The following is an 8,975-nucleotide window of genomic DNA, read 5'->3' on the forward strand; positions in this document are numbered from 1 at the left end:
TTGTATTTATCCAACTCGGCGAGCCTCGTTGGATAAATGTACAACTCGTGCTGAAAAAATCATCATTTTGCAACTTGTTGCCTAAATAACTATTTTGGTGGTAATCCGGAAGAAGTCGATAGAGGCAACCCATGTTAAAATTTCTGAAGGAACTCTAAGAGATTCGATCGAGAATGTTCTGAATAAATCTCAAAAGTAATACTTGGCCGCTCACCTACTCATGAATTCGTTGAATAAATGTAAGTATCCTTTGATGAATTCTAGAAAAAAAAAAACACTGGCAGAATTCTTGCAGGAATCTTTGCAATAATTTCTCGATGAACCCCTATCGCAACATTCGAAGTAATTACTAAAGGAATTTTTGAAGCATTTATTAGATAAATGATTGAAGGGATTCGTGCAGAAACATGTGAAGGAATCCCGGAAGGGTAGTTTAGGTTTATAGAATAATTGGTACAGGATTTTCGTTTTTACTTTTTAAGAAATCCCTTGATTATCCTTTATAACACGATCGTTTTCAAAGTAGACTGCTGCACTAACTCTTAAGTAATAAATGAGGAAATAATTTGAATTCCTACATATTCCTGGAAAACAATTTAAAAATATCTGAGAAGGACTGGAAAAACAATCTCAAATGAATTCCTTAAAAACGCCAGAGGGATCTTTGACGTATTTGTGGAATTATGGATGAATAAATTACTGGAGGATATAGTTTTGGGATCTTGAAATCAGAAGACACAGTGTGTTTGTTTGACAAATTGAGACATGAATTTGCGAAAAAAATACGTGTTCTAGTGAGACTCGAACTCACGACTCCGTGTACGCTAGACCGGCGCTTTAACCAACTAAGCTACTGAACACCTTATGATTCTGCGGAATAGAAAGCCAAACTGAATCCGAGTACTAACTATGAACACATCTCTTTTCGCAAATCCATGTCTCTTTCGGACTTAGATGCCAAACCCCCACCACGCTCACGTTTGTATCTCCCGATCGCAAGTGAGAGCGAATTGTTTATGGATGCTGAGTTCTTACGCTCTACAGCCGCATAATAAGGTGTTCTGTAGCTTAGTTGGTTAAAGCGCCGGTCTAGCGTACACGGAGTCGTGAGTTCGAGTCTCACTAGAACACGTATTTTTTCGCAAATTCATGTCTCAATTTGTCAAACAAACACACTGTGTCTTCTGATTTCAAGATCCCAAAACTATGTTTCGGACATACTAGCAAATCTGGTTACTGGAGGATTTGCAAAAACAAGCATACAAGAGAAAACTTTGAAAAACCTTCTTTGCAAATAATTCCAGCGCATAAAATTGAAAGATTTTTTTGAGGAATATATGATGGAACTCCTATGAAGATTTCTTGGTAGTGTTTTGTAGAAATTTCAATTGATTTTATCGTGGCATCTTTTGAGATCCGTATAGAGTGGTTACTGAAGGTACCTCTGTAAGACCAATAATTATACATTCGGAAGTAGCATCTGAAGGAATTCATACAGGAAACTCTGAAAGAGTTCAAGAAGAAACTCGTGTAGGTTTTCCAGGATAAATCCCTGAAGAATCGCTGGAAGTTTCCAAGATGGAGTTGATAGAGACATTCCTCAAGTTCCTGGAGGAATGTCTCTATCAACTCCATCTCCATCGGCGGCGTAGTGTTGGTCAGCGTATGGCGCGCCGCTTATAACTCATACGGCGTCGGCATGACGTAAATTGGATCGGCGGCGGTGGCGTGGCGTGGCGGCGCACAGGTCTAGTTTCATGACAGATTGGCTTGATGAAAAACAGCCTATTACGATGAGAAATTGCAAAAAATGAAATTTTCACCTTTAGGGGCAAAGAGGGGCAAGAAAAATTATTGCACGTCAAAAAGTATGGATGATTTGCTGCTTCATAGTGAGTGACTCATTTTCTCGAAACAATAAACATAAAACGGACGATGTTTTGAAAATTTAGCAAAATTTTAGAGAAGGATTGCGAAAAACATGTTACGCTACAAATAGCAACCTAATGTGTTGAAATTGATGTTATTAAAGCCAAATCAATGGCTTAAGACTACATTTTAGAATTAAGCCTATTGAGCTTGAATCGGTTTTGATTTCATTTAGATACAGCTGTTTGAAGTTTGCTAGGTGAACCATAGTTGATGATTTTAAGCAGTACAAAGAAATTCTCACATGGGCATGTGAGACCGATGCATCGGTCTAATGAGCGTTTTGTACATTGGTGAGGGCACGGCATAAAAATTAACAATGCAGGCTCTTACTGGTGTAAACATCGCATTTGGTTGTAAACATATGACGCTACTCCGATGGTACCATGTAATGGTACGCAATAACACAAACTAATCAAAGGACACCTAGCAACCGTGATCCATACACCGCCAACCTAGCAAAGAAAATCTATCTTTGACTTCGCTTTCCTTGTGAAAAATCCTACCGCGTTTGGTGTTCCCGCATTTAATATTTGCATTTTAAACGCACACAGCAATACCATCCGAACCACTAGATCTTTTTTTTTTCAAACATTTGATCGAGATGGATAGGAATGACGTCGTCTAGTAGCTGTCAGTTTTCGTTATCTTGCTGTTGAAGCAATCAAAAAGTTTTAAAATGTGAAATTTACTTAAATGTCACATATGGCGAAATAGAGAACCACTATGACCATAACTTTTACACTTTCCCTATTTCTATTGTTATTGAGCTGAATTCAGTCAACTCTAATTACAAATAGATTTCATGTAAAACGCGGCTACTCACTTCCTTACTTTGACACTACAATTTGTCAGTTGTTTCAAAGGGATGAAACTATTTCGGTTGGAGCTTAGATATAATATGCATGAATTTTTTAGATAACAAATTTTACCCAAACCGATTGGACGACAGCTGAAAAATTGCGGTGAGCTTAAAGGGGGTGACAACGTCTAATAGGAGACCCAATTCAAGCGTGTGCTAGAATAAGAGCGTAAGTCGCATGATCGATTTCTCTTCATTGATCCTCTCTCCAGTGAATAAAGGTGACAAGATGCAAGTATGTTAGCATTTTTTCACTTCAGACCGCTTGGCAGCGATGCAATCTTGCGTCCTAAGGCGAGAAACTGCTGGCAAATATGCTTCTTGTCACCTTTAATCACAGAAGAGAGGATCGATGAAAGGAAATCGATCATGCGACTTATGCCCCAATTCTAACACACGCTTGAATTGTATGTTCAATACAAAGCCTATTAACAACTACCGAAAAGCTAAACATTACATATAGTTTGCAATTGGATTAAATGGACAAATTGATGTGAAATTTTGCGAAAAAGTTACACGTCTTCTCAATGAGAATCGAACTCACGACTCCCTGAAGACGTGTAACTTTTTTGCAAAATTTCACATCAATTTGTCCATTTAATCCAATTGCAAACTATTTGTAATGTTTAGCTTTTCGGTAGTTGTTAAACTTCCACTCGGCTGGTAAGCCGTAAACCACGATTCATAATTAAAAACAAGTACAAACCCTATTGTTTATTCACTCAGGGTCAACAACTTCATGTTAAAAAAAAGCCACACCGCACTGGCCCCGCTATTTCTCTTATCTCTCAAAAAATCTATTCTTTGTCCAGCTCCATCCATTACCATCGGATGTTTTGAACCCCAAATTGGAACTGCACCCTGGAGCTGAAACTACAGGGAAACCATTTTTAATCAAAATAAACACTTTGCTGTGCCACACGCGGTTCGTTATTCCATTGAGTTTTGGTGAAAAGTTTTTTTTTTCGTTATTTGGATACGACTTTTGAGGTGTGCCGACCAAAGTTCTCGCGCTTTTTCTGTGATGAGACTCCCACACAATGGAATTCGATCCAATTCTGTGCGTCGCTTGGTGAATGGAGGGGAGAGATGAGGTGAGGATTTGTCCGAATATAAAGTAAAAATATGGATGGCACCCAGCTTGTTACCTTTGCCGTTCCTGCCGACACGGTCGGTGGCCGAGCATGGTTGGGTTCATTTGAATAAAATAAATAGATTGGCTCTGTGGTTCACAATCAAACGGAATCTTTGTATTTCAACTTGGATTGTGTTGTTCGCTTTCCGTTTTGGTTGGATTTGAAATGTAAATGTTGGGTGGGTGTAGTGATGGAGAGCATCAAATTCAGAGAATCGAATTCGTCAACAAATAAATTACTTACTTCATAGAAAGAGGTCATGCATAAGTAATGAGTTCAGCACGAAAATCATCAATATATAAAATTGAAACAGAGTCACATTGCACCCAAGACTGCACAAAAAATTGTGCTCACCAGTCGATTTCTATAGTTTACTTTCATATCGGGATAACATTGAAACAGAAATTCTATAACCCATTTAGAAATCACGTTCGTTTGATGATATAAGTTTACAAGTTCTGAAAAAGTGATAATGGCAATAATTTTCATTTTCTGTTATTATCGGAAGAAAGAGAGCCGGATCCTATGCTTTGCACTTTTAATTCTCTTCGACAATGGATTTTTTTGAAGCCATCGAGCTCATGTTCGACCACATTATCCGGCGTATTAAGGAGCTTTTTATTACTTGTTTTTAATTATAAATCGTGGTTTACGGCTAACCAGCCGAGTGGAAGTTTAACAACTACCGAAAAGCTAAACATTACATATAATTTGCAATTGGATTAGATGGACAAATTGATGTGAAGATTTGCGAAAAAGATACACGTCTTCTCAGTGAGAATCGAACTCACGACTCCCCGATCTCTAGTTGGGGCGCGTTACCACTACGCCATGAGAAGACTCATGAACGCAGAAGTTAACCTGAATTCGATTTCAGCTCAATAATCACGTGGTCCTTTTTCGCAAAGTGCACCTCTTTCGGAAGAATTAGATGCCCATCCAAACACAACGCTTTCTATATATATCCAATGCCTAGCCTGAGAGCGCATTGTTTTTTAGGTATAGGAATAGCACACTACACTAGCCAGCAACTGCACTGGCTGAGGTATCTATTGTGTGGGCTTCCAATGGGTCGCGACGTTATATGTAATGTTTAGCTTTTCGGTAGTTGTTAAACTTCCACTCGGCTGGTTAGCCGTAAACCACGATTCATAATTAAAAACAAGTATTTATCGAGCAACGGACTCATGTTCCGTAACCGGTCGTTTGAGAACGTCGCGACCCATTGGAAGCCCACACAATAGATACCTCAGCCAGCGCAGTTACTGGCTAGTGTAGTGTGCTATTCCTATGCCTAAAAAACAATGCGCTCTCGGGCTAGGCATTGGATATATGTAAAAAGCGTTGTGTTTGGATGGGCATCTAATTCTTCCGAAAGAGGTGCACTTTGCGAAAAAGGACCACGTGATTATTGAGCTGAAATCGAATTCAGGTTAACTTCTGCGTTCATGAGTCCTCTCATGGCGTAGTGGTAACGCGCCCCAACTAGAGATCGGGGAGTCGTGAGTTCGATTCTCACTGAGAAGACGTGTAACTTTTTCGCAAATCTTCACATCAACTTGTCCATCTAATCCAATTGCAAATTATATGTAATGTTTAGCTTTTCGGTAGTTTTTTATTGTTTAAAAGTTTCAGAAAATTGGACAGAGAAAAACCCCCTATGCCAAAGTGAATCATAGAAGTCCCCAAATAGTTCAGCACCCCCCCACATAAGGGTTATTTAAAATAAAAAAAATTAAACTCCGGTCTCTCTTATCATCTTTACCAATAAAAAAAGAAATAAAAATAGTGTGCTATGAGACTTTCAGCTTTTTCGGTGGTGATTTAAAGGTGGCCAAAGGACTAAGTATGTTCATATAAATTTACCATGAAGAAATTTTGAAATATGTTCCAAACTCATAATTACTGTCATATTAATACAAAATTATAACTTCATAGTGAAACTTCAAACCTTAATAAAGGAAGTTGTTGAAGAGAGCAGCTTATCCCTATGGATGGGAGTAAGATATTCATGAATATATATTCTATTAGTTAGCTCCATATGGGATTATAGCCCTTTATTCTTGTGCAAAAATCTCAAACAAAAGCATCATATAATGGAATTGTTTCTTTAACTACTTTCTTGATGATGGTTTGAAGAATAAAATGTCACTATGAGATGATAATTTTGTACATACATTACAGTACTTACGTGTTTGGAACAATTTTCAAAAATTTTCCATTGTAGTTTCCATATAACCCTACTTAGTCTTTGAATCACCACCGAAAAATCTGAAAAATTCACAGAGAACTATTTTTATAGTAAAGATGATAATAAAGGTATGGGAGGCTGGATTTTCGAACTTTTCTGAATTGTGAAACGCCCTTATCCTACATATACCATCAAATTATGGTTCAAAGTTAGATTGTATAGCAATTCGCAGGCGATAACAGATTAATAACAGATTAATAACAGATTATCAAAGATTTAAGCTTTATACTTTTTTAAGTGTAACCATCAAAAACATTAATTTTGAGAAGGTTAGAGTGAAACTTTTCAGATTCCAATCATGGGTGTAATAATGGCAAACTTGTGCCCCTACTCACGATTTAACTCGCACTAATCTATGGAAGTAGCGAACGTATGAAACTTCTGAAAGGCTTAAATAAAAATTCCAAGCTATTTCGTCTTATCCTAGCAATCAGATACTGTTGAACGAAATGAAATGCGTTCAATAACAAACCGCAATCACATGTGGATGTATCTTATACTTGTTCGAAGCTCAAATGCTATAAGGTAATACGGAGCCTATTGCATCATGTGATTCTTTGCAAAACCATTCATTATGGTTTGAAATGCATCTCTTCTGAAACGATCATTCAACCGACGGTTTTGTGCTGCCACCTATCCTTCCCTGATGAATTCTTCAGTTAGATTTTGTTTTAATATTTAATCGAGTCTTACTCTATTGTGCTATTGTATTTTGCTATTGTATAGTGAAAAAACTTTTTTTTCGTAAACAGCAACAGCATGATAGTTTTGTCGTTAGCAAACCACGTGACAACTTGAAGGTCAAATTAAGTGCCACGGTGTCCCGCCAGACTGTTGTTCTAGAAAAAAATGCCCAGCAATACAGTATATGGCTTGATTCCTAAGGTGATTCTGTACCTCTAAGCCATTTTTTTGTAGAAAAATCTCAAGAAGGAATTTCAAAATAATCCATATAAAATTATTGAATAGCACCGAAAAACTTACAAAAACGGCAAAACTGTTGGCCGAGCTAGGGAGACTTACGGCTTCGGCACCATTCGACTATTATCGGCAACCAAATTTCAAACGCCAAATTCACAGTATTATTCTATCAAAACACGTCAATAAAAACATTCAGATGATTCTTTGTTCTGTCCGCTTCCCACTGACGAGATTTCCGAAACTGAACAAACAATACCGCCAGAGATGTCCTCACAAGGGAAGGTCACGATGGTGTTACACGGGGTTTTCAACCGGACTATTTTTGTTTGATTCTACATGTCAAAATATGAAAAACCCCAAAGCCTTTCGGGTGATGGACCAGTGGTGTAGCCAGGAGGGGCTCTGAAAGGGGCAATTTTGTACGTATATTATATTATTAAGCTAATTGGCAATTTGACAAAAATATTTTTTTAGTATCTATTGTGATGGCAGAGAACAGAATTGACATTAATGTATGTTTAAAATGTATTTTCCATGCCATTGGCGTAACTAACATGGACTATGGACACCAAAACAAATTTGGTTTTATTAGAATAGTATACAAATACTAAACCCATCCCGATTGCGCCTATGGCATGGAAAATACATTTCAAACATACATTAATGTCAATTCTGTTCTCTGCCATCACAATAGATACTAAAAAAATATTTTTGTCAAATTGCCAATTAGCTTAATAATATAATATACGTACAAAATTGCCCCTTTCAGAGCCCCTCCTGGCTACACCACTGGTCCATCACCCGAAAGGCTTTGGGGTTTTTCTTATTTCGGCATGTAGAATCTAACAAAAATGGTCCGGTTGAAAACCCCGTGTAACACCATCGTGACCTTCCCTTGTCAATTCAAATGAAGACGCCTCAAAATGCGGCTGATTTGGAGCTGCCGAAGTGATTCACCAGCAATTGTTATGGGAAAGTTGCCGAACAGAATGAGGCTGCCGACAATAGTCACACTGACAAGAGATGTTCGCAGCGTTGTAAAAACGTTTCCTAAATCATTTTGACAAGTCTGTCGGTGTGAATCGATAGAGGATTGAGCAACGCATAAATGTAAACAGACAAACACGGAATTTATCTGCTGATGTCCGAGAATATTACAAAAAAAGCGCAGCATCGGCTTAGACCGCCGAGAATACGTAAGTTCCCCTACTTCCAACTCGTACAAACTTAAAATTTCACCGTAATCCCAACAGCTCAATGTTGATTGTTGCTTTCCCCTTGCACATTTTCACACGCAGTCAAGAGCTAGGTTGCCGTTTCTTCTACCAAGCTGAGTGTTTCAATTTCCAATGCACTTTTGACTTCTTCGCCGAGCGACATGTTAGACAAAAACGGCAACAGATTGATTCTCTACCGATTCCGTGTACCGGAGGCATCTGATTGCAGTAGCAAATGGTTACAGTCGGGTCTCTTATTAAACGCATTCCTATAACGCGCACTCCTATAAGACACAGTAGAACGTTATACGAGACCCAGGACTTATGGGATTTCATCACTTTGGGGGTGTTGTTGAATATCTCGTATGCCGAAAGAGATAGCACAGTACTGTCTTCAGCAAAGTTTCAGTGCTAAGTACGATCTACCATAACGAGTTGAGGATCATCTTTCCAGTTGAGAACTTGGCCAGTAGGGGCGCTATTTTCTGACTTGCACTATACTGCCGTGAATCGCAAGTCAGTCCCATCTGTTAAAAGTAGGCATTGAGAAAATGGGGTGTGAAGTTTCAAAACTCGTTTTCCATATTATGTTTAAAAAAATCCAGAAGATTGGAACATTTTTAAATCTTAATGAAACTTTCACAATTTGTTTTTCACTA

At 38.2% G+C, this 8,975-nt stretch overlaps 1 non-coding gene across 1 annotated transcript; it reads right to left on the reverse strand.

The window, feature by feature from the left end:
• Positions 1-4,693: 4,693 nt before the first annotated feature.
• Positions 4,694-4,766, reverse strand: Trnas-aga. Its single transcript has one exon. It is a non-coding gene; the product is annotated as a tRNA-Ser (tRNA).
• Between the last annotated feature and the right edge of the window lie 4,209 nt (positions 4,767-8,975).

Source organism: Aedes aegypti, chromosome 3 (assembly GCF_002204515.2).
Source record: "Aedes aegypti strain LVP_AGWG chromosome 3, AaegL5.0 Primary Assembly, whole genome shotgun sequence".
NCBI classification, from domain to species: Eukaryota; Metazoa; Arthropoda; class Insecta; order Diptera; family Culicidae; genus Aedes; species Aedes aegypti.